The sequence below is a fragment of the Paramisgurnus dabryanus genome, chromosome 22, assembly GCF_030506205.2.
Source record: "Paramisgurnus dabryanus chromosome 22, PD_genome_1.1, whole genome shotgun sequence".
NCBI lineage: Eukaryota > Metazoa > Chordata > Actinopteri > Cypriniformes > Cobitidae > Paramisgurnus > Paramisgurnus dabryanus.
Genome location: NC_133358.1, coordinates 15,546,348 through 15,572,805, shown reverse-complemented (window position 1 = coordinate 15,572,805; position 26,458 = coordinate 15,546,348). Strand labels below are relative to the sequence as shown.

At 37.2% G+C, this 26,458-nt stretch overlaps 1 protein-coding gene across 9 annotated transcripts in view; it reads left to right on the top strand.

Annotated features, from left to right (window-relative positions):
- Positions 1-26,458, top strand: part of LOC135785460 (sickle tail protein homolog) — a 155,350-nt gene that overhangs the window by 48,300 nt on the left and 80,592 nt on the right. The window contains exon 1 of one of the 9 annotated variants that reach the window (XM_065294912.2): positions 13,113-13,549. The exons of the other annotated variants lie outside the window; for them this stretch is intronic. The gene's annotated coding sequence lies outside the window, so the exon portion shown is untranslated. Of the gene's footprint in view, positions 1-13,112; positions 13,550-26,458 lie in introns of those variants that run through there. 9 annotated transcript variants of the gene reach the window in all.

Genomic DNA, 26,458 nt, shown 5'->3' with positions numbered 1-26,458 from the left:
TCATTCTGATATTTTTACCTCTACAAGCGGCACTAATGTCAGAGGAGGGAGTAGCGCTCAGATTCATTTTCTTTAGGATTTTTCCAAATCCTTTACGCTGAGCTCATGTGCTTCTTAACTCTTTCACCACCAACGTTTTAAAAAAATGTTGCCAGCCAGCACCAGCATTTTTCATGATTTTCACAAAAGTTTAATGCCTTCCAGAAAATGTTCTTCTTTAAATATATAAACAAACAATATATCAAATGAAAGAACAGACCCTTTGCTTTCGAACCAAAAAAAAAAAAAAAACTTTTCATCCTACCTTCATTACTTCTCTTTTATCACCTCTCAAATATGGGTAGGTTTCTTCAAAAACACCCAATTTTGAACAAAAAGCTGAGATAATTGCATTTTTGTGAAGGACTTTTGATAGAGATCAGATGCAAATCAATCTTTAACATACACTGAGTTTTCCCTCTCTCACATGAGGCGCTACTTCCGGGTTGTATAAGGACGGTTTCACATTTGGTGCGATTGCCTGGTCCGAACCCGAGTTCGATTGCTCCCCCCTCCCCATGCCCCCCATGGACTGTGTTCACATATTATTTTTGCATCCGAACCGCGGTACGCTTGCATCATCAAGCTGCAGCCGGCGCGTTCTCAAGTTGCTTGGCAACCGCTGTAAACGAGAAGACGACAAGTGTGATTGACTAACTGCAAGCAGAGAGATGATTTCTGAATGCCTCCGCAAAAATTGACGTCGGCGGACAGACCGCGTTGTCATCGAAACGACTTTAGTATGTTTGCGGCAGAAAGACGAAAGTGCGTTTCTGTATTATTTCTTTGAAAACAAAATCAAAGGTTTAAAAAAAAGGTTTAAAAAAATAAGAACAAAACTCAAGCAAGCATTCTATGCATTTTGTTGTCAAGGTAAGTGCACGCACACAAACACACATGTCTGTTTTGGTGGGACATTCCATATAATACGTAATTTACAGCGGTTCACTTCCGCGATTTGGTACGATTGCGCTCACATTAGCAGCGAACTGATCTGGAGTTCACATGAAACGAACCCCAGACCACCCTTTTTAAGCGGACTCGAGTACGTTTCGCGGGTGCGCACCAAAAGTGCTAATGTGAAAACGCCCTAAGTTGCAGAAGTGCGCCACCTGGTAGATAATAGCGGTATTGCGGAAAGCCGGAAATTCTCGTCATTGGCAGGAAAGCTTTTTCTCATAATTGACTAATTATCTCGTCAATGGCGGGGAAAGAGTTAATCATCACATTGGCTGTGAAGAGGGCTTACAGGACGGCAATGTTGTAATCTAAAACACCTACATTAAAGGGATAGTTCACCCAAAAATTAAAATAATGTCATTAATGACTCACCCCCATGTCGTTCCAAACTCGTAAGACGTGCATTCGCGGAAGAGAAGACAATGATAAAATAAAGTCGTAATTGTTTTTGTACCAAAATGTATTTTCAATGCTTTAACAAATTCTAACTGACCCTAACTGTTTTTATTACCTTTTTGGACATGGACAGTATACATTTTCAATGGAGGGTCAGAAAGCTCTCAGACTAAATCTAAAACATCTTAACCTGTGTTTCCAAAGATGAACGTCTTACGGGTTTGGAACGACATGAGGATGAGTCAATAATGATATTATGTTCATTTTTGGGTGAATTATCCCTTTAAATAAAATGTGGACGGAGAAAGAGACCCTTCCCACTGACCTTAGACAAGCTTGTCTGGTGTGCATATTAGGGATGGGATGATTACCGGTTTTACGATTAACCACGATTGAATTTCCTGACGGTTAGTATTATAGTTTAAAATGCTATTATCATTACAACCGTGTTTGATTACAGTGATTTTGAAAACTCGCGGTAAATCCTGTCCAGCCAGAATTTGACGTAGGCGCACATGCAACATAGTTTTTTGCACAAGAAGGCATTTAACGGATAATTTATTGTTTTCATTCACAGTAAACTTATTAGACAGATTTATTATTTTTTTTACCACAGAAATAAATTCAGGGACATGAAATATTAAAATGTGATTTTCAAAAATACAACTTGTTCAAATGTGTTCAGTGTGTGTATCAGTTCTTTTTCAACATTTCCATATCATTTTAACAAAACCATGATAATATTGATAACCGTGATAACTTTGGTCACTATAATCATGATATGAAATTTTCATACCGTCCCATTCCTAGTGCATATAAAGTGTTATGTGCAATATAATAAATGTTTGGTTTGTACTATAGGTTGTCATTCAGTTTAAATCGCTCGCAATGTTATTTCGTCACAACAGTTATGGTAACTTTGATACAATATAAGCTGATATGAGTCAGGACAGCAGGAGAGAGAAAACCTCCGTTCAACAGCACCTGGTTTCATTGTTGATGTTTATGTAACTTAGAGCTAAATTACATGCCTTAAGGCCTTACATCACACGTGAAGACTGTAGTCTTTATAATTTGAGTTGTATTTGATTCAGAGCATGCCACTTTGTATATATATATATATTTGGTAAATATTTACCATAACTGTTTAAATTATGTTTTATGCGTGATCCCACTACACTGTTTTCTACCGGCTGGCTATTAAAATAGACATCTTGCACAAAGACGGAAAATAAGTCACATCACTTACTTCTGCGTTTGAAAATAAGGTGGATAGCAGAGAAGTTTTTTTTTTTTAAAATCTTTGTACGTTTGTTTTCTTTGGATCTGCAGTAGCAGAAATAGTCCACAACTTTTTCCTTCCTTCCATTGTGAGTATTCCTGGATGGGATTCTGGTTCCCAGCTATTAAAAGTAACACAACGTGACCAAATATTGATATATATTCTTACCCGCAAAAATGATGTAATAATGGAAGAACTTTGCTGTTTATAAATGTTTTAACATGCTTGTCTTTTATAATCAATGGTACAAAAATAAAACATTATTCTCAAAGAAGCCCCTGGTCACTCCTCTCGAAATACCCCGTTGTTTAATTGAATATCTGGTGTTCTCTGCTGTGGTTTCCAAAGTGAACATAAACCCGTATGAAGCTATGAGCTCTGACAGGTTGAAGGGCCAAACACAAAACCCTGACAGAAAATTATAAGTTTAGTCTTAAACTAGTTCAGTGGCTATGTTCTTCACATTCTGCCAGCGCATGTCGCCTTCTTTTTGTTCTCTTGTCATTTCTGCTGTCCTCCCCTTTTCTTTTAGATTTTCACTCAATCCATTTAAAGGTTGCCATCATTTGCTCTTTCTTTCTCCCTCTCTTTCTGTCTCCCTCTCTCTCTCTCTTCTTTCTGTACAGTTTTTGTGCTAGTTTTTCCAGTGCATATTAAAAGTAGCATTTCTGTTTGAAGTATGTTTAGACAAAATGTGTGTGGTTACTTATTAGGGTCAGCCAAGAGGGCTTTGTGCACACAAACACATAATGAACACACTCTCCTAAAGAAACTCTTTGTTTAAAGTAAAAAGTGCAGATAAATAGATGAAGGGATATCCTGAAATGTTGGCTGTGTGTGTGTGTGTGTGTGTGTGTGTGTGTGTGTGTGTGTGTGTGTGTGTGTGTGTGTGTGTGTGTGTGTGTGTGTGTGTGTGTGTGTGTGTGTGTGTGTACTCTTTCTTCTGTTTGCCCTTCGCTCTGACACAGCATCTATTGGGTAGACAAGTATCTGGGAAAGAGATGCTGGCTAAGTAGAAACAAGAGGACATAGAACAACCAGAAAAAGGGAGTAATACCAAAGTTTTAAAAGAGATAAAGTACGCACATAGAATTTTAATAAGCTTGAGATTTACCAGAAACTTAACGTTAACCAGTTCTTGTCAGATTTGTGGCTTAGTAGTAAGCACAAATTTGTTGAGCGGGTGAGCAAGTGAGGAGTGCAGGTTCAGATTAGGGCTGGGAATTGTTAGGAATTTCACAATTCGATTCAATTCGATATTGATTTACTTGCTTAGATATCGATTCAATAATAAGTAAATACACAAGCAATTAAGTACCTGATTATATTTTTAAATAATGTGTGTAGTATTACTAATGTTCGATCACGTTGATGGTGCAGGCTTGAAAGAAGTGCTGCTGTTTGCCATCTTTGATCTTTCTGTTTTGATAAAGCACGTCTTGTACAACGCTGAACGCCCTCACTAGAGTGTTGCCCACAGCGCCGCCACTGGCCGGGGGGGCTGAATCGATTCATAGGATTTGATGAATCGATATTGAATTGAGAAACAAATAAATGCAATGCATTGATGAATCAATATTTTTACCCAGCCCTAGTTCAGATCTGCATTTTCCTGATCATTCTTCCTTTTCCTTTTCTCATCTGTTGTGTCTGTCGGTTAAAGGGGAAATCTGACTTTTTCCATGTTAAAGTGCTATAATTGGGTCCCCAGTGCTTCTATCAACCTAGAAATGTGAAAAAGATCAACCTAGTAGCTTAGTTTTGGTAAACCATTCTCTGCAAAATGGGTCATAGAAATTTGGCTCCCTCTGTGATGTCAGAAGGGGATAATACTGCCCCTTAATCCGCACTATCAAACCACGACACTGCCATTTGGTGACACTGCCATAAATGATCTGTATGATATATTGAGCTAAAACTTCACATATGTACTCTGGAGACACCAAAGATTTATTTGACATCTTAAAAAGTTTTGTGAAATGTCCCCTTTAAAAAGTTGCTCTTCTTTAGTTCTGGATCAATACATCATTCCAGCTTTCCTTATATTCACACGATGAAAGCAGATATAGTAAATAATTTTGCATCCAATAGTACATCAATAATAAGTTTAATACCAGCAGCATGCATGGACAATTTTATGTTGTAGGGCTACATGTCAAATCCATTACTTACAACTGACAGACGATGCTACATCAATGCAATGTGATTATTGGTTTTAAGATGTACCTGAGGTGCCTAAACAAGCATGATTTATTTGGCCGGTCCGGTGATTTACCAAAGAACCAAGCAGAAGCAAGTGATGTAAGACGGCGTGTAGATTCATGATCATAATAAATCAACAATTGCTCATCTACAGCGAATGAAGAAAGAGACTAAGCGACCAAAACATCAACAGCTGTCTCAGTGAAATGCATTGAAGGATGTGTATGTGTGAGTTTGTCTGTTAAGATTCTTTACTTGTTCAGACAGATGTCGTTTTCCTGGCCTTACTTGAGTGTGTGTGTGTGTGTGTGTGTGTGTGTGTGTGTGTGTGTGTGTGCATACTCATGCTATTAGGTAATTAAGTATAATTTAGTCTACAGGGCAGATTTCAGAATTCAATTTCATTGTATATAAAACTGTGAGTCATACATACCTGGACAGTGTCTCTTTTATAAGTCATCTTATTATGATTTAATATCCCTCATTGGATGGTAGAAAGGGTAACTTTATAAATCTGAACATAACCTATGACCTTTTAGTTGGCTGTTGTTGTTAAACGTTGGTCGCAGGTATACCACTGTTCTAGGGCTGCTACTAACAATTATTTTCATAATCGATTAATCGAATAATCGGATAAAAACCTAATATTTACTCCATTTCTCAATTATTATAGCTAAATAAGGCACTAAATTTGGATATTCACATGTGTATGTGTACTTTTAAAGGTCCAAAGATACACACTACTAAAGAGTTTACTCATATAATCTTGTTCGCTGTCTGATGGTGGTGCGGGAGCATGTGACATCACAAACCAACTAATCGATAATGAAATTCATTGATAATGAATTTTATAATCAATGAATATCAATTTTATCAATTAGGTGGTGCAGCCCTACACAGGACAATGGGAGTTTCGCATTTGTGCACCTACCGGCAAACAAGGGTACTGCAATACTTTGAGAGTAGAGAGAGAGTGCGGCTCTATGGTTTAAAATATGGTTTAAATATGAATGAAAACTATTTTAGCCTTAAGTAACTATTAAAATATTAAAATTAAACAAATAAAATATGAATTTACATAATTATTTTTCATTAATAGCTCAAACTAAATCATAATTGCCTTTGGTCTGGGGGGCAATGTACCCCTGACCCCCACCAAACTTTGCCTATGCCACAGTTCCAGAGAAAATTACAAAAACTTTCTGCTTTTCACAATACAGTGCATGTAACACATTCAAGGGGTATTCTTGGGGTAAAACTCCCTAAATGTGGTAAAATCAAAGTAATGCACAGTTTGGAGAACGATACTCCAGCAAATGCAGTATGATGAAACACACCTATGGCGCTTTTCCATTGCATAGTACTGTTTGGTTTATTTTGGGTCGGCTTACTTTTGAGTACCCGATACCTTTTTAGTACCACCCTGGTCGGGGTTCTTAGTGACCAAGCTGATACCAAATGATGTGTGAAGAGACTGTAGATCACTGATTTGTCTAAGAGAATGGTCACTACCAGCTTCATCGCTATAACGTAATTGATTAGCTTTACCTTCATGCTTGTCATCTGTGCTCTGCTATAAGTTCCCAAAATCCCTTTTAGCGATGAAAAACATCCACAGGTTGAGAATCAGGAACACCATACCAGTTTTTTTCCAGACCTGCAGTTTGTGGCGGCACATTCGTGACGAGCACCTCAGAATTATATGCTTAAATGCAACTTCAGTGGGGCTCAGCTGAGCGCGGCGACTGATGCCACGGGTGTCTGTACAGAAACCGTTCAGGGATGTGACAAATGTGATGTGCAAACATCTATTTGTGGTGGTCAATTTTAATTTTGTGCCGGACTGAGAAGTAAATAAATGTATGGGAATGTACAACAACGCTCTCACTTGTATGATGTCACAGCAGTATGCAGCGCAAATATAAAGACACGCCTATAATCCCTCCCACTCCAAAGTGTTACTAAACTCGATGGAAAGCTAACCAAGCCAAAGTGAGGTGAGGTTATCCGACCTGACCCAAACCAAACCGTGGGGTACTATGCAATGGAAAAGCGCAAAAAGTTTCTTAATTCATCAACTAACTTCTAAATTATTAATTCAATTCAATTTTATTTATATAGCGCTTTTCACAATTGTTAATTGTTTCAAAGCAGCTTTACATTAATAGATGTAGGAAAAGCATAGAGAAGCGAGCGTAGTAATAATGTAACATAACATGTTACATTATTACTACGCTCTTAATCAAGACAAACGTAAGTCTTCACATAGTCTCCAGTTTTCTCCTTTGGCTGCTGTTTTTTCCCGTTCTATTTCCATTTTCGTTCTTTAAGTTACAGAATTGTTGTGGGAATTTGGTGTGCAGACATAGTTAAGCAATCTTACCAAGGTATTTCCTTTCGAGATCATGACAAAACAGACTCGCCTTTTACAGACTCGCATGCACACTGAAAAAATTATTCATTTTATTTACTAAATTTTTTTTAAGGTAAGTGGTCGCAACAATTTATTTAAGCTACATTTAAACAAAAAAAATTTGAAATATAAAACAAAACAAAAAACTTGTTTAAATGTAGCTTAAATAAATTAATTGCAACCACTTGCATTTTTTTTTGACTGCACAATGATTGATTTTACACATTTTCCTGGAACAAAATGAAACTAGAAGTCTAGAAATGTGCACCTTCACGTCTTCCATCTACAATGTGATATTGGTGCGTTACAGTCCTAAGCAATCATTCATATTCCAGTTCACATTTCAAAGTTTTTCAGGAACTCTTCTTTGAAACAAACATGCAGAATATAGCAAGTCTCATTTTAGTCTCACTAGTCAGTAGCTGTCTCTCCACATATTAAAATGTGATAAACGTCCCCATAATCAGGCTCAGGAAATGGAGTTTAACCATTATGATATCATCAGTCAGACAGCCAGACCAATCATCTCGGTCCTAACTCTCTGAATTCCTCCAGCCTCACGGAGACACAGAGGATCAAGGAATGTTGAACATAATTAAAGGAAAAACTCCAGATCGGAGCGTTATAGTTAATCTGAGAGCTTTTCTGGCCCAGCTATCAGATCTCATTTTCAGAAATGCTGTTGATGTCTATAAATAGTGTTCCTCGTTTCACTTTTCCCGTCAGCTCTTTAACTTCTTTAACCTGCTGTAAAGTGATATTTTGACTTGGAATGCTGTGGAAATAACCGTTCTGAATTTACATCTGTGAATTAAATGAAAGTGTTGTAACATTTGAGGTTAGCGCAGGTTCGAACAGTCCTCATTTCCTGACATCACGGCTCTGTCCCGGGCTTATTAACTGTCTGGATTTTTTTACAACCGCTATGCTAAAAAGCCTAATTCTTCTCACTCCATTATTCTTTATTTTCCTGTCTCTCTTTTTATTGTCAGTAGTACTTTGGCCCTGTCCCAAATCGGGCATTTGCGGCACTCCTGCCATCCAGGGCACATAGGGGCCACAAAGGGGGCGCTCTTGAGCACCCTTCTGAAACCTAAAATAGCAAATGCAACACTGTGTGGTCATGGATCCACACAATTAATGCCCACAAAGACTGCAGAAAGACTATACAGTGTCACATTTGTCACTTTCATTGCTTTTTTTCTCATACAGTGAATCTAAATAATACGTTTTAATAGCTGCTGCAAGACACTCATGGTACCATTACCCAGACTCAGCATTACAAAATTGTTTACTAAAGAAATTTAAGTATGTGTGCGATTATATATTGTGAACATAAAGCTATGGCACACTGGCCGGATATTTTATGTATGCTTTACTAAAATAGAGGAGGGTGAAGTGTTAACCTAAATTAACCTACAATACTTTTATGAAGTTAGTTAAGGAGAATTCATCAGCATACACATGAACTCAAATGGCTCCCAGAGTATCACTAATATAAAAAAGAATTAAACTTATTGTCTTATTTGGAAAGAGCTTTGTGTGCGGTTTTTTTTTTTTTGCAAACAAGTTTGCTCTTAGCTACATCTTCTTAAGTACCAGATCGACACCCTCCAGCTACAAAGCAAATACGTAGGAGTCTGTGTAGTTTTTTAGTTCAAGTATGACAAGTAATTTTGTGTTTTTCATGTGGGCTACATAAGTTGTTAATCTTTTTGAATGTAATTGATCATTTTGTAATTAGAGTCTATCTTCTGTTGTGTTTTGAAAAATATGTTTGCATCCCTCAGGAAAATTAACAATTTTTTATTACTATTTGTTTGTTACCATGAACGCATGCTTAAACTATGTTTAATGTGGTGAGACCATAATAATTATCAAAAATTCATGCTGACTATAGTGGATCATTTCTTAAGGCAGGGGTGTCAAACTCATTTTAGGCTGTGGGCCGGATGGTAAATAACGCCATGAAGTGCGGGCCGGATAATTTTTTTAAACCTTAGTGTGCTGATAATTGTGTTAAAATTAACTTAACAAACCAATTAATTAGTTTGTTTAGCAAGAAAACCAGAGAAACACACAGCTCTGTGAAAACTACATTTCATAAGGTCACACTCATACTGTATATTATACACACAAATTTACATCTGTACAAAACCCACTGGCCTTATAGGTTGAAAAGCTTTAATTTAACTTCTTTTGCCTTGATGCCAAAATTATTTATAAACCATTTATTTTTCTTTGGAATATATTTGTAATGAGAACAGTCATTTAGAAAATGAAAATGCTAGATGGGGCAGTGGCCCAAACAAAAATGGGACTATGGGGGGTGGTACTATTATTATGGTTTTAATAAAGTATTATAAATATTATGTATTAAATTACTAGCATCAACTTAGACAAGTGATTATAATGGGAAATATAATAAGAATTAAAGTGTGACAATCTGCTAAATATTAAATATGATTTACCTGCTGGCTTGATGGAGCTTTGAATCCATGTTTGCAATGTTGAACTGCTGCTAAAAGCCCCTCTTTCCGTTCTCTGTCGTTATTTTGTGAAGGCATTGGTGTTTTTTGTATTTTTTGTCTACAAAGTGTGCCAACAACAGCAAATTTAGTGTTTATATTAACTTAGATCTGATCGGGAACATTAAATCGATTAGACAAGCATTGTAACGTAAATAAGAATGTGGATATTTTGGTTTTGTTAGCTTGCTAAGTTAGTAGCACTTTTAGAACACTGACAGCAAATCATTACCGGAAGAAATACATAAACATACTTACAAATTACTAATTCTGCGGTTTAACAACTGATATAATGTAATGAATCTACCTGTTAATGCAACGAACTTCGGAAACTGTCGTCTTCGCTCTCCAGGCAGAGAGTGGACACAGAGATGCTGCGGAGCGGGCGAGAAAACACGAAGTGGATCAGCGGAATCAGTGGATCTTTAGCGGAGCGGTAACAATAAAACGGCAAGTTTTTTGGGGACCGTGTTTAGTCTATGTTCCGCGTTTTGCTGCTTTCCGCAAGTCTCTCATATTAAAAACGAACTAGACACCCGCCTAAAAGGGTTTTTAAAATATGTATTTAATATTTAATAAAACTGTATAAATCATCACGCGGGCCGGATTGGACACCTTTGCGGGCCGCATGTTTGACACCCCTGTCTTAAGGGATTCTTCCTGTTAACATGGTACAGCTTCTGTATTTATCACGACACCCTATAGTGAGAATAAATGAAGTGGTCTGTTTTAACATAGGAAGTTCATACAGTAACTTATGACACAGCACAACGCTCTCCATATAACTTTATTTCTCAGTAAAGGATGTTCTGCTGTGTTAGGAGGACACTAAAGTCTCTTACACTGTATGTTGTGTTTGTGTTTTACCAAATTTGATTGCAACTAACTATAAATCCCAATATCTTCTATATATTGCTCAAACAACAAGTTTCTTTAAACAGGTGTACACTAACAGAAATAAAGGTACAAACTGGAGCGGTACCCTTTAAAAAAAGTGTACACATTTGTACCTAACATTAGTACCTCAAAGGTACATATTGGTACTTTATAGATACAGCATGATAGTGGTTCTTAAACTGGGGGCCACAAGATGGCTCTGTTTACAAGTTGCTGTCGGCATGTTTACCGTGTTACTATTAATCAAGATGATAACTGTTAATACAATATCAGAGGAAATAACTGACAATTATGATTTTTTTGTCTTAATTGTGCAGCCCTTTCAAAAAATCTATTAATATGCATTGATGCATAATACAAGGATGGTTAGATGAAGGGTCATGGATGGATGAATGTGTGGATATCTATCTATTATAGATGGAAATCAGTCATGTGACCTTTTACGTCATGCTGCCATCTTGAGGACCTACCAAGTACCACCAAGCCACTGACAAGCATCTTGCTACGATTTACAGATTTCTTATCTTTTACTGTCTATGATTCTTACGGATACAGTAAAGGGCTACGAAAGACATGTCGCATCTCGACTGTCATGAAAAGAAACGCAACTTTAAAAAAATATATCTTGGTTAGGGTGTGATGCCTACACTGATGCGTTCTTCCAGCCGCTGTTCGCTGCTACCAAACTACCACTATTTTACAACATAAGAAGGCACGACACAACATGAAACTTTGCTCGAAGTATCACCTGGATCTCTACACATGAACGCGAGCATTGAGAACATTGTTTAGGTTTTGCACAACTGACTTTGGCTGTTATGGTGTCCGCTCCTCATCTCTGCCAGACGTAAATAATCAATTTCCGAATGTGAATGAATGAATCTCATATGAGGCTCCTTTTTCAACTAGAAGGTCAATATTGTTTTTCACTTGCGACAAAACAACGAATTATCCGTGCATTTTTAGGAACTATGCTTTAGGAGCTATCCATCTTTACTCTCCTCCCTCCTTACGTCGCAATTGGAGATCGATACATCTTGACTGGGAAGAAGGCGGCGAGCGGACGCCAAATCATCCAAACTCAGTTGTTCAAAACTTTCTTTTTAGTTAACTCTGTGTTCACAAACAATGTTCTCAATGCTCGAGTTCACGTGTAGAGACACAGGCGATACTTCGATCAAAATATCATGTTGTGTTGAGCCTTCTTAGTGTTGTAAAGATAGCGATTTTGATGCTCACAGCATATTAAAGGCATAGCTTTTAGTTCTTTTGCGACCACTTCAGGTCCTCAAAATGGCGGAAGACAAGTGAGCGAAATCAGCTGATATTCATGTATAGGCAGATATATAAACAATATCCACCTTTGGTATACAGACAGAATTGTATTGAATTATTTGTTTTAACACTATTTTTTAGCAGGTGTTACAACAAACTCTCTGTTTGTTACAATTAACCCCATCTATGGGGTAAGTTGTAACGTTTGCACTCCTGTCACTTTAAGTGTAATTGTACGATAACGGTAGGTCCCACAAACAAACTTTAAGTGTTCATTTATAGCAGAGATGTGTGTGTTGATCGTTTAGTAAAAAAAAATATTAATCTAACTAATATGTTTTTGAATGATAGAGACAAAGTCAAAAAGTGTTAGGTTGTGCCCCACTCTCCCCAACTCAAGGGGGGCCACACACTGAAAAAGTTTGAGGACCGCTGCATTATGATACATTTTTAAAGATACTTTTGTGACAGTGTACACTTTGCAAGCATGTCTTGATGTCCACATGACTTATGATGCATCTATGCTCAAGTAAAGTACAGTATGTGTGGGGGTATTGGGCAGGACTGGGTGTGGCGCCATCTACAGGGTGTTATAAGTCTTGCAGTAAATCAATTACAGTTACTTTCCCACTGTTTGCCATCCTCCCCTTATTCCGTTTTATATCCTCCATGCTTCTATTAAGTAGATGCGTGCACACACATTCAACAATATAATAATAAATCAATTTTGAAGAATATTCATACAGCATTCGTTCATACAGTTAAAGTGGATGTGGACCAGGACCGGGCTTTAAAAAGAACCAAAAAAAACATCCATATGATACAACTGCACTATATCCCTGTTGCTAAATTGGTAGAGCATTTTATTGGGATTGCAGGTAACACGGATACTAATGCAATGTATGTGTTTTTAATTCAATGTAAGTTGCTTTGGCTAAAATGACAGTTTTTTGGGAGAACGGTCCTTTTAAGCACCTCAGACATAATGTTTTGGCCACTCTTTGAACCCTTATTAACTTAAACCTTAACTTTTATCTGGCTTCGAATCTAACAACAAACTAAAGTATTTAGTCAAAGCAAGCTCCAAAACACAGACATGCATGCACACAACTCTCCAGTCTGTCGAGGTCCTCCACAGGAAGTCCTTCACATGTTTTCCTTAAGCTTAAAGGAGGTCTCTTCCAGCTTTCTCTTCATCACCACTTCTGCCACACATCTCCTCCTATTCTTTCCCTCTCCCAGCTCCCTCTTTTCTTAGCGTTGAGGTTTGCATTGAGGTGCGCCAGGCTCGAAGGAGTGCCAAAGAGAGTTACAAAAACCGTATTCATCGCGGCAAACAATCGAAAACACACACGTACACACAACACGTCCTGTCTAAACAATGCTCCTGGGCTGAGTCTGGGGGAGTGATTTAAGGGACGGCGCAGGAAGTGTCAGAGCGAAGGAGACTTAGAGGGTTTGGAGAACAGAAGCAGCACCGCAGGAGGAAAAAGTTTGCGTGCCGCAGAGACTCTCTTACACGCTTGGTGGTTGTTTGGATAGGGCAGAACAAATAGGGTGAGTAGTAATATGACTTTAAATCTTTCTTCTTCACACTTCAAGGGATGTAAAAACGTATTACAGAGATTGTTCGGTTCCTCTGCTTGGTGTAGCGCAGTAAAAACCTCTGTCTTGTTTCAATACCTCTGAGACATGTTTAAAGCTCAATTAAAACACAAATGCAGACTGCGCAGCCGGACCACTGTGTCGTATCCATTACTTTAAAACAGGTTTATAGTCATCCTCCCCCCTCTTATTGACATCAGAGGGGTTGATGGTTTACAGTGGCTCTCTGTACTTATAGGCATTTATTGCTCGAGGGAAACAGCAGTTGTGCCGGTGATGTTGTGATTTTCTGGATATTGGGGGAGTCGCAATGACTTTTGGATAAACTTGCATTGTGATACATCAAGTTGTCTTTTGAGTCGTTCCCTAATGTGCAACTTCATTTTGAAGTTTAGCATTGACCAAACATGGTCATTTTGTGTGAACGAGCTTTCCTGACATCCACAATGGTAGATCTATTTACTATGTACATGCATGTTGTTTGTGCTGTGCTGTTTCATTTACATTTACACAAACTGTATAGATGCGAGAGTTCCTGAGAATCGAACCCTAAAAAAATGTGCTCTTCTAAGGCAATTGAGCTACATTGAATGCATTTCCATTTACCAAATCTTGGCATTTAGTTGGCTCATTGCGGTCATTTACTTGCCTTGCCATAAATGTGTGAAGTTGTTTTACGATTCTCTCATGGAATCCCATTCCGTGCCTGTCTATTATTCATTATTTAGATGCCGTTAACTAAATTTACAGTCAAACTGAATTCAAGCTGCATTTCATTGGTTTCACAGCTCTGTCGAATTTCTAGTCGGCAGCCGGAATTCTTTTATGGTTGTGACGACTTTTCCGAGTTTTTCCTTGGTGCTGTTTAAGTGGATTTGCGTCTGGAGGTCTTGGGCTGCGTCTCGTTCACAGGAATATCAAAGCTTTCCTCGTATGGTTGTTTGTACAGAGATGTTGGGATATAAATTTGAGCCCGATTCATTAGTGCTGATAGCTGGAACTTGAGTTTTACGATGAGGAAATCTCTGGATCTGTGTAAGAGTGTGCGTTTCTTCAATCCAGAGGAAAATCTGGATGAGGGTTATTGGACCTATTCAGCATTTTCTCTGCAAAAGCAAGATCATAATCTGCAAAACAAATTAAGGTTTCTGAATGTGCCCAGATCATTAAATTTTTGTTGAGAACAAGCCTGTTGGGCAGTGATGTTGGTTGCTGTTGGTGGGTTAAAAAACATTAAAAATAAATTTATTCCTGCAATCTCCAATCATATTCATGGAAACCTTAATTTGTGTGTGCCAAGCTTCAGAAGCTTGTAGAATAAAGCAGTAGAGTAGACAGAAAACTGTGATGTCAGAGTCACCAAATCACCTGCTGTTTAAACACCTGAACCCATTGAGAATAAGATGGACTTAACCTTTTACACTCAATAGAGGGGTCATTTTATGTTATTGCTATTTGATTCTGTTCATGATATCAGCATCACTCCTCTGCACCTGTAGCTGGATCTCAGTGGAGGCTTAAGCATTAAATATTAATCCTGGCTGAGAGCTCTGGCCCTTTTATAAGTCTAGCGGAGACAGAGACTAATCGCTAATTGAATCGCCCTCATTTAATGAACTTCCTTAAAGGTTTCTCCACACTTATCTACAGTAATCCTGCTCTCTTTTGAAACGGAAAAGGGTCGTTTTTTCAATCTTTTTTCTTGGATCAAAACCTTTCCAAGATTTAAAAACATTTAGGAAAAACGAAAGTCTTTCCAGAACTGTTTAGAAGTTGCTGCACTGATTGCAGTACTGATATTTATGGACTGCTGCTCTTTGAATGTTGCTTCAAAAAAGATGCAAACTTTCAAACATTTGGGGTCACTTACTCATTTCATTTATTTAAATTTTTCCAAGTTAATGAATAATAGTGAACTCATCACGATTATGGAATGAGACAAATGTAACTACGGTAATTATGTTGTAACTGAAAAAGGCCCCAAAATGAACCAAAACTATTTTACATTTTCAAAGTAGTTACCCTTTGCCTAGAAAATGTGCAGAAATGTGCTTTTGGATTTTTGTCAAGCAGCTTCTTAAAGCAGCACTTTGAGGGCGCGCTCACATTATCCCAACTAAACCGCGTCCGAGCGCGTTTGACCCACAAAGCTTGGTTAGTTTGACTAGTGTGATGGCTCTGTACCGTGACCACCCACCTTCATCTGCACGCAGCAGGGTTATGTGAATGTCTGAGCTGCACACGCGACAGATCAACTAAGCAAGTGTTACTTGACCCCACTCCCCATAGGAATGCATATTAATTGTATATATTCATAACACTATATCTTATTTTAAATCTTCAAATTTTTTTGACAAACTGTATACCATTGGTAAGCTTTACGAATGTAGTTTCCATATTTCAAAAACATTTAGCAGTAATAATAATGCAGTGACAGTAATTTATTAATTTGTGACAAGTATGCAGCAAACCATTGACACCTAGTGGTCGTTGATGGTAAAAGCACCAAAAGCATGTGAGAGGACAGTGTGCCATCGTGCACCAAATGACTCAGAATAGAAAAACACTTAACATTACGATTGGCAACATCAAAACAATCGCATCCTAATGACGAAAGCGTGCCCAGGCTCGGATCAGTCAAGGTACAGTGTAAGTGCGTGCATCTGGGGGAGTGGGGAGGGAGGACAATCGTGCTCGGGCATGGTTTGGTTGGGTTAGGTATGAGATGAGTGCACTCTAAGATGGTTTTTAAACAGTATTGAAAGAGTTCCCATCTATTCTGGGCTCTTACTAGTTGCTTATTCCTTATTATAAGGCCCAAGTCGTATATTAACCATATAAAAATATTATAATTAAAAGTAAGGAATTTTTATATTGGTACAATTGTATTTTTATCCACAAGAATATTTCCAATCAAAATATTTGAGGAAAATGAGAAACATTTTAGTGACCAGAAACGCATTGATTTTTAAAAAGCTCATCGTTCTGAAAAGCACGGTGTGCTCTGATTGGCCAGCTATCCAGTGCTTTGTAATTGGCCGAAGACCTCAAGCATGTGACGGAAATGTGACGCCTCTTACACGACATGGTGGCGGCAGCAACAATACTACAATGAGAATAAAAGTTACTTTACGGATCTTATATATGAAGAGTTTGGTTCCAATAAAAAAGAGTTATCACCAAAATTAATATTTTATCAGATCAGTATTAAAAAGTAAATTATTAATTTTACGCAAAATCCGATATCCTCCGTGTTATTCTGTCATCTTTTCTCCCTTTTTTCCCAAAACGCGATAAACGCCAGTCCTCCATCTCTGCAGAATGCAATAAATCCGCTTAACCAATCACAGCACACCATTTCGCGCACTGTAAACAACAATGGCGGCACGTTGAATACACACAGAATCCTAGTTTTTCTCATCTACTCTGTACTTCGTGATCAACAAACAAACAAAAACAAAATAATACTTTTGATGGCATTGATAAACCTGTGGTGGTTTTCTGTGGCGGGGAAGAAATGTAAGCATCGAAATCTAATAAATTACGCGAGAGGCACTCCGGAGACGGAGAAATGTCGACTGTTGCTTGATCTCCCGACAACATCAAGCTTCTGTCATGCTAACACATTGACCACAGGGGATCTTATGAAAAACTTTCCATTATTTTACTCGAAGTCAACGAAAATCAAGCAGGACCAAAACATTTTACAGCTGATCGCTGTCAAAAAAGTTCAGCGACGACATCCCAAGTATAACCGCAGCAATGACAGTGTTATTAATATGACAAAGGTTAGTTAGTTTTGATTAATGTAATTCAGGTTTATTTTTTTAATCAGTGTATACCACTAGTCAACTAAATGAATATAACATAGCAAAGATGAATGCACATTTATATATTGATACAATAGATTTATAGCATAAAAAAAACGTCATGGATTTATTGCATTTTGTGGAAAAAATAATCAGTTTTTATAATAAATCTTTGAAAATTAGGGGTGACCCCGAATAGTCGAAGATTCGATGCATCGATAGGAGAAGCCTGATTCGACTACCAATCTCATAGTCGAATCGTCGCAGATGTGTTATGAAATGAGGATCATTCAATTTTTCAAGCTTTCTCACAATATATTAATATACTGCATATTATGATAATGCTGCAAATAATATGTGAAGTAGCAGCTTTCAATAAATATTTTTAAAATGCTTTAATAAATCCATCAACCCCTGTGACCGGTCTACACGTCCATAAGAGGTCTCTATGTTATTAAAGCCTTGCCTCTTTGTTTCGACATTTAAAAGACAAAGCTGGCAAATTAAACTATGACTTTCGTTCTTTTAATAATTTCTATATTTTATTTTATTTATAAATCACTTTGGGTTATCTGATTTAACTATTTGGCTTGTGTTTTGTTTCCGTGCACTTCAGGCATTTTGTTCACATTTGTTCTACACTTTGTTACTTCTGACCTTATTTTATTAAAAAAAAAAATATTTATTGTAAACGTAAATTCCGATCTAATTTAAGTATGTAAATTTTGGATAGCTTTTCGTTGTATCGATGTTGCGCTATTGCGTGCTGGCCATGCTTGCGCATGTAATTTAGCCGAACGGGCTAGGTGCTCTGCGTCTCATATTTAGGAGTTCATCAAACTAAACATTAAAAAACGGATGTTTTTCGACGAGTATAAGTTTTTAAAATGTATTTAAAACAGAGTGGTTATATTGTCTATCTTAAAGTTAAACTACAAAACAATTAAGCCGTTTTTTTATTACGGTGATGAAACGGAAACTAGTATCTGCACCGAACCTATTTCTGCCTGACACGAATGTCTTTCTTGTGATTTAATATTATGGTCAGTCGGTGTTCACTTTCAAATGATAGCAAAGAGATTCCTGAAATAAATAATATCATCCGGTCTTTCTGTATCTAAAGTGAATACAGAGATGATCAAAGTCAAAGCAAGCAAGCAGGTATTTCTGTGCTAAATAATAACGCGTAGTGTCTATAAAATCATTAATTTCAGTGTTTTTCTTGTTATAAATTAAAGTTTAATGAATTGTATATAAAGATTAGTTTTTATCATTTACAGTCACAATCACAAATTATTTGTCATTTCTCATTTGTCGGGTTTTTTTGGTCATGTCTGCTTTGACGTGCTATCTCCAAATTAAATAAAAACACTTAATTGTAGCCGGAGTTTCCAAGGCAGGATCACCTTTGTTATTTTTTTAGGTTTAGTTATCAATTTAATGTATTTTTGTGTGATGTTCTGTAGATCGTGGCTTTAAAATGTTATGAGGAATAATTAAACAAATGTTGCCTTACATTTTACCTTAAAAAATATATATATAAATGCATCGTCAGTTTTGTCTTCGTTTATTACTTGAAAGACAGTTTTGGTCACTTTATCAGACAGTTGTTTATGTGTGCTGCTTGTGAATTTGTACCTGGTCTGGCCCCCTCCTGGCCCCCTCCCAACCCATGCACACAAACATAGATGATTTGACTATCGGTCGACTATGGAAAGATTCGAAAATTCTGATTTGAATATGTAAATCCTTAGTCGAGGACACCCCTATTGAAAATTAAATTTTTGATGTTTTTATAACCTAAAGATGCTATGTGAAAGTTAGTAACAGAAAATAGTGGTTTTCATCTTGTCACTTTCTTGGTTTAGAAAACACGTTTTTACTGAAATGAGTCAAAATTGATTTATTGCATTTTGGAACCAAACTCTTCATATGCACAAACAACTTTTAACATACCAAAGACAAAGAAAAACATGAAATCATATGACCCCTTTAAAGCTGAAATGTATTCATCATAAAAAATATTTGCACTTCCCCATTGGCTGCATAAATTGATTCTTCTCCAAACTCACATCAGTGGTGGAGCCATTGTGGCCAAGTCAGGTTAATTTTCATTAAAATCATCATACAACTGACTTATTCTTGTCACTAAACTTGGCATAAAGGAAATTATTTTAACATGACTTTAGCTTTCATTTCTGCTCTCTGTATGTCTCCCCAAAAGGAGAAAGAAAAGTGACAGCTCAACATTGTCATTACTTCACAGCGTGGTGAGAAATGAGGCTACCCGCAAATTACATAAGACTGACCTGCTGACTCACTTGGCCTGTGTGAAGTTCTTATAGCCTTTTCTTTATAGTTCACCACACTAAAAGCCATGGTGGAATGAATGGATGGTCTTTGTTTTTGCTCTTTCGTGATGTGAATATGGAGGCCAGAGTGGTGATTTTGACATCATCCTTCCATGGTTTGTCTGTGAGGCTTACTGTGAGATTGATTATCCTGTGAAGTAAAGCGAAATTCCCCGTCGTGACATGGAATATGGAAAGCTTATGGGGAAATCTTCTGAGGCAAGGGTTGTGTATCTGTTTTATGCATTGCTGGGCTTATTTTATAGTGTAGTTTTTTGTATGGGAATGTGTTGTTTTGAATGTAAACTAGTGTGGTTGCTTGTTAAAGACGGGGTGCATGATCTCTAAAAGCCAATTTTGACATTTGAAATTACCTAAACAAACACACCCCTACCCCAATAGAATCTGGACCTTCTTTGGATAGACCCGCCCACACATACGCAACCCACGCAATGATGTCGATTAGTAGACACGCCCCTTACTGCTGATTGGCTACAAATGTGTTTTGGTGTGTTTCGGACCGACTCCCTTTTCCAAAGTGCTTTTCAAAAATCATGCACCCTGCCTTTAACTTCAAAAGCACAAGTATTATGTACAGTATAATCGAATGACAATTATTCACAAATTAAACCCTGACATTGTGACACAGGGCACCAACGTGGGGCAGGGCAATAAATAAACGGATTAAAAAAATTGACCAAGCTATTTCTTATTATGTAAGACCGGAGATGGATATGAAAAGCATCAATCTAGCAAAACTGTTGCCTCCAGCAGTTATTCAACAACATTTGAACTGATTTATTCAAATGACCAATCACAATCAAGTATTCTAGCGAAGTGCAAATGCAGTTAATTAACCCATAATGGAAATATACAGTCAGCATTTTCTTTCCTAATCTGGCACATCTGAGTTTGGATGAAAGAGTTCATGCTCTTCTGCGACATGGAAATTCATCCATATGCCCCCCCATACCTGTCACATCCCCGGGTAGCAACGCATTTGGGAGCCCATAATGTTCTCAAGTGCGATCATGGCCATCCTATCGCCATGGGAACCACTGAGGCAATGAAGGATAGATCACCTACAAATGAAACTCAGTCTGAGAGACAGAGAGTGGTAGTGGATATTAACTTTCATCAGGCTAGAGGCTGAGATTAAAGGGACACTCATTTTCTAGCTCCCTTAGAGTTAAAGATCTCATTTTTACCGTTTTGGAATCCATTCAGCCGATCTCCGGGTCTGGCGGTGGTACCACTTTTAGCATAGCTTAGCATAATTTAGCAAAGCTTAGCGCAATGATATTACGCAGCAGCCGAAAATAGTCCCCCTGGTAACTTTCAATAGCGGGACTATTTTCGGGCACTGCGTAATATCATTGCGTCTCCTGCAGCCATGTTACGGCAGCAAATTCCTTGATTATTACACCAAAATGAGAGTATAGTTCCTAGCCATATCGGCATAGAAAATCACAACTTTTAATTTTCTGTCGGTCTTAGTACACAATGTAACTACAGAAGAGTCAAGTTTTAAATAGGAAAACTCTTTGGTTATTTTTAGCGCGATGCTAATGGTCTAATCAGATTCAATGGTTTGTGCTAAGCTATGCTAAAAGTGGTAGCGCCAGACCCAGAGATCAGCTGAATGGATTCCAAAACGGTAAAAATCAAATCTTTAACTCTAGAGGAGCTGGAAAATGAGCAGATTTTCAAAAAAAGTGAAGTGTCCCTTTAAAGTATAGCAATATGATTGTGAATCGCACCTAAAAGGTGTCATGTATTTATAATGATAAAAAAAATACTCTAGTACACTCTTGGCTAAGTTTGTACAACAACTTCGCTGCTACCCTGGATAAACAAAGTATATCTATTGTTTCCATAATGCTGGGTTCTTTGGAAAGCTGAACAAGCTTACAATTTCCTCACAAACAACATCACATTGTTGTTGTTTGGTGACGTTGATTTCTTGTCAGCTCATGGTTGGTGTGTGCATGCGCTATTCCGGTTAAAAGTGCCCATATAAGGACTTCCATTGTACTTCCTGCCCATAAAAGAAATAAAGCAAGATTGTTACATATGCGCTTTCATGTTCGAAAAAAACTTCCCAAAACTTGTACCCTAGTACAGAAATACTTTTTGACACTATGTTTAGCATGAGGAATCCAACTCTTAAACAGTAAGTCAGAATGCCCCCTCCCCAAAGTCTTTCCTTCATTAAAAATCTCTTGGATTTTATTTCAGTACTTTTTGTCAAATATCTTTAGTTTTCCCTATATGAAATCTTCCCAAAATCATATTTTCATCATTGCTAAGGATTTAACATTTATGTAATCCCTGTGTGTGAATGACTGTGAGTGACTTTCATCTTATAATTACAGATTCATCAGCCCCATGCATTTTCATCCCTGCTGGACAAAAGTGTGTATGTGAGAGACGGAGAGAGTGAGCTTACATGTTGAGTAGTTAATTATGTTTGGTCTTTAGTAAGTCTTCTTTGGGTATTAAACTTGGCTAATCTTAATAAATATGGATGAAATCCTGCTGACTGTGCTTTTTCTCCTCTCTGCAGTCAGGACCTCTTTTAGCTCATCTCACTCCTTCGGTCTATATTTTCTTTTTTCCTCATTTATCTGCTCTGCCCAAATGCTAATGATGTCTTATCATCCTCTGTTTTATAATCAGCTGTTAGCATGAACGTACAAAATTGCGAGTGAATTTTAATTTCTTTTAACACAACAGATTATGTTTGCGTGTCTGTATTTAAGGCAGTGTTGTTGGGAGAAAGCTTACTGGCTGCAATGAAGGAAGCAATTTTCCATAAGGCTCGTTTGGCTGTGGTTACATGATTATTCGTTTTCATACGACTGGAATGCATCTGGACCGTAAATATGTTTGCAGGCAGTTGAATCAACTATGTGAAACTTGAAGAGATGAATGCATTTGTTCAATAACTTCGATCTGAGACAAAGGAAATTTAAAGTATATTTATTGGTAATTCTTCCTGTGTCGGTCTTCTGATGTGGTCAGTAAAGTGGGTCTGATATGTTTAAGAGTTTTTAAAGGAAAACACCAGTATTTCAATATTTTACTATGTTCTTAATTAACTCAACTTAGACGATTTAATACATTCCTATTTTTATTCAATGCGTGCACTTAATCTTTGTACAACGCGTCGTGAATGTGTTAGCATTTAGCCTAGCCCTAATCATTCCTTAGGATCCAAACAGGGATACATTTAGAAGCCACCAAACACTTTCATGTTTTCTCTATTTAAAGACTGTTACATGAGTAGTTAAATGAGTAAGTATAGTGGCACAAAATAAATGTGCCACTTTTTTAAGCGGAACGCTTTTAAGCGGATAAAATGAAAACTATATTGTATGGCAGAAGAGCACTTAGTTTTCAGCACTTTGACATCGGGTGCTTACATAATCGCTATTAACTATTCATGTAACAGTCTTTAAATAGGGAAAAGATGGAAGTGTTTGGTGGCTTCTAAATTCATTCCTGTTTGGATCCTAAGGAATGAATGAGGCTAGGCTAAATGCTAACACATTCACGACGAGCTGTACAAATATTAAGTGCACGCATTGAATAAAGATATGTATGTATTAATTTGTCTAAGTTGAGGTTAGTACATAGTAAAATATTGAAAAACGGTGGTGTTTTCCTTTAACAGATCAACAAATGTGTTGTAAAGTTATTTATTATGTACACCTAAAAGTAAAAGTTGTTCAGTGGTTTAATGTTCTGGAAAGAAACCTTTTCATATCAAGATTTACAGATGCATAGGTTAGCTTGAGTTGGATATGGTCTTTGTGAAAATGTAATTTTCCATCTGTTGTGCTTTAAATATTTTAGGCTGTCTGAGTCTTTTCCATCATTCTGGCATGTCATGATCACAGTGATCTGATGCAGTGGAGTTTTATAGCATCATGTGATTTGACTTTGACGTAGGGTTGATGGAAAACAGAATATCTTTCCCACACCTGTTCACCCTTTTCTCTCACACCGTGTACTTGTCTTTTGGCACTTTGAGAGGCCAACTGTTCCTGTGAGTGGAAATCTTCATCTCTTCTCTCTCTTTCTGTTTATTTTTGTCATTTTCCAGTAAAATAGTTAGCAAATCATGATAATGCAGATCAGCGGGTGCATAACAGATGCTGTAATGAGAAAAAAACTGGAGCATTAGTGATTATAGTCAGTGAAATGTGTTCAGGATTAATATAGAAAAGGAAACTGACTGTGAAAAAGAGTAAAATAGATACAGCAATAGTTCAGTATGTTCATTTTTGGTCTTGCATTTACACACACATAAAAAAACACACACATACTGTATAGACAAACACACATACAATAGCCCAAAATACTTTGACACTCAACACTTAATGTATTTATGACATTGCATTATGAAAATTTGACCCAGTCATGTAAAAAGCATTCTGTAAAACATATAACCTTGATATCTTTAATATTGACCGAGTAAGGTCATGTCACAGATTAAAATCAATGGCTGACATCAAACTTTGATGCTCTATTCACATCATAAAATTTCACAGACAGGGTCACATAATGTTAAAGCACAAGACATTCATTCTTATAAAACTTTAGTGCAAAATGTCCACCGTTATTGTGCTGAATTATATACTCCGGTAGGCCATCCTTGTGAGCTTCATTAAGGCGAAGAGAAAATCCACTAAAAATCACTGAAACCAGTTGGTCATTACAAAAGTCATAAAAAAATACTTAAGAGTTAGTTCTGAGAAAATTGCTGCCATTTAATTTGATTTTGTGTTATCTAATGCAATGTTTTTCTTGTAAAAGTATTTCGACTAGCTTTAGTGTTTTTTTATTGTTTTGGGGCCATTGCATTTTGGCAGACTTATCCATTCAGACTCTCACGTAGACACGCACAAGTTAAATCTTAGCAGTTTTCCTTGTTTACATATTCCGGTTGATAATCTGGAGGTTGTTTCTGGTTCTGCTGATATTCAGTCTTAAGGTCATGCAATATTCTGGGTAACTTCTGAATGGAAGGAAGAGGGAAAGCCTCAGGAAAACATAAACAATTAAAGTAGCAGCAGGACACGCAGTGAGTCCTCCGCCCATTCCCAGCCTGTTCCTTAAATGTTTTCCTGCATTCCACCAGCAGTCCTCATTTCTCAAATGGAAGTTTACCTCCTGACTTCCTCTTCCTAAGCCAGGATTGTCAAGAGCGATTTGCTCAGTTGCTTGGCAGTAGACAAAACTCTATTATCTCATATAAATGTACTTAAAGGTAGGGTAACACATTTTGAAAAATGCTAACGGTAGCCGCCTAGCAATGAAATCCCGATCCCACCCTCAAGTCAAATCGCCATCCAAAGTCACGCCTCTTTCCAAACACATGAACACGCACAGATCAGACGGTCACGTCTCATGTCTCATTCACCAGTGAGAAAACTTTGCTGTACAAAGTGAATAACATTTCCAAAATAACCAACATAAACAACTGGTTTACATCAGAATTAGTTTAAGCACACGTTCGATTGTGTAGACATAGTAACTATATCGTTATGCTAATCCGGAAAACGAACACAAATTTCATAAGCAACACAATGTTTCATCAAAGTAGAATATCTGAATCCATCTCAATACAAACATATCGCGTACCTACCTTACCAAAATAAACAGTGCAACGACCCTTTCAGACCCTTTGCCTCCTGTAGCTGTTTGCATCTCGTGGTAAAGCAGTAAAGTTACCGATGTTAATTTGGGTTTTTGCTCTTGCTGATCCAGGCAGTTTTTGCTGTTGTTGTTATAAAAGATGCATTTAGTTTTGTTGCTCCTGTGTAGGTTGTCAATTCAGCAGAAAAGTTTGCTGTTCTCGCTGTTTACAGACAGAGCGCACGTGAACGCGCCGATGACGTATGGTATCTGCGTGGACTCGCTGCGCGGTGGGAATTCAAATTACGCTTACGTATGAGGGACATAAAAGGAAACGTCCGTTCGGACCGAAATCTATGATTTGTTGAACATTTTTTGGTCCTACGCCTTTCACAGATGACATAAATTTTTACAAATACATTTAAACAACTTAACACAGTGAATGCTATCAGAATGTGAGGAGACTTTTAACCAGCATAACTAAAAATGTTTCAGGATCCAATCTGTTACCCTACCTTTAAATCTATGTTGTATATGGACATATAGGACTATTTGTGTATATTTATTCAGCCTTATTTTCAGTTCTCACAAAAAGCACTTTGCATGGAAATAACTTTGCCTGTGTCAAGAAGAAGTCTAAAGAATTTATTTTTAGTTGGGGTCCAAAAGTTGCACATAAAAGTGAACGTTTTAGGATTTTTGAAAGGTGAAATGTTATGATAAAAATGAATAGGAAATATTTACAATTTGATATTTCCAAGTGACGAATCAAAATAAAAATGTTAATTCTTATTACAAAGGTCAGATTCTTTCATTGAGGCACACAAGACTCTTTTTAAAAATTTTCAGATCATGCTGGAATAACATGATTCATCACATGGGTCATTTCTCTTGTGGGCATCATGCCAGCTTCAGTGCACACTGTTATTAAAGTGAAAGCATACTAAATACTTTCTAAAAGTGAAACAATTTGTATTAAAATGCAAAATAGATGAATTTTTTATCACAATCCAAGACTGCTGGACCTTAGATTTTCAAACCAGATGAGATCAAGCAAA